Raw genomic sequence first — 614 nt, forward strand, 5'->3', positions numbered from 1 at the left:
GGTTGTTTTGTGTTCCCCTGCACGGGCAGGGACCCTCAGGTCCCATGATTGCCTCAGTTCCTCGGCAGAGCCCCGGCCATGCGGCTGGGGAAATAAACATCTCTCTGAAATGTCTATCAAGAATCGGTCCATATATATATTCTTTCCACGGGCCTTGTTGTCTGATACACGTGTTGCAGTATCTGAACTGTAACAAATGGTGGGTAATGCAAGCAGAACAATCCCCAATCCCTAAGGACAGCAACTGATTTGTGAGTAAACTCTGGATTTCTCTTCTTGTTTTTGTTTTGCTATTCCATATCTAAACTATGGAGGGACCGTGGAAGGACTCTTGGCTCTCAGAGCCGCATATGGACATTTATCTTAAACTTGAAAAGATTTTTGAACAACTATTTGTAAATTTTAGCTTAATTCAAGCTCAAAAGGAACTGAAACATTTCCTTGCATGGTTGTTTAAGAACTTTTTCTACGTTTCTTGGGATTTAATTCTTACCAAAGACTTTTGGAAGACGGTTTGGACACAGTTAATTTCTGAGTCAAAATATATGCCAATGGAAGAATATTTTCGTGAATATTATTTAATTACTGAGACTGTTGAGCAATGTCAGCTGTGT

This window comes from Corvus brachyrhynchos, unplaced genomic scaffold (assembly GCF_000691975.1).
Source record: "Corvus brachyrhynchos isolate BGI_N302 unplaced genomic scaffold, ASM69197v1 scaffold167, whole genome shotgun sequence".
Taxonomy (NCBI): domain Eukaryota; kingdom Metazoa; phylum Chordata; class Aves; order Passeriformes; family Corvidae; genus Corvus; species Corvus brachyrhynchos.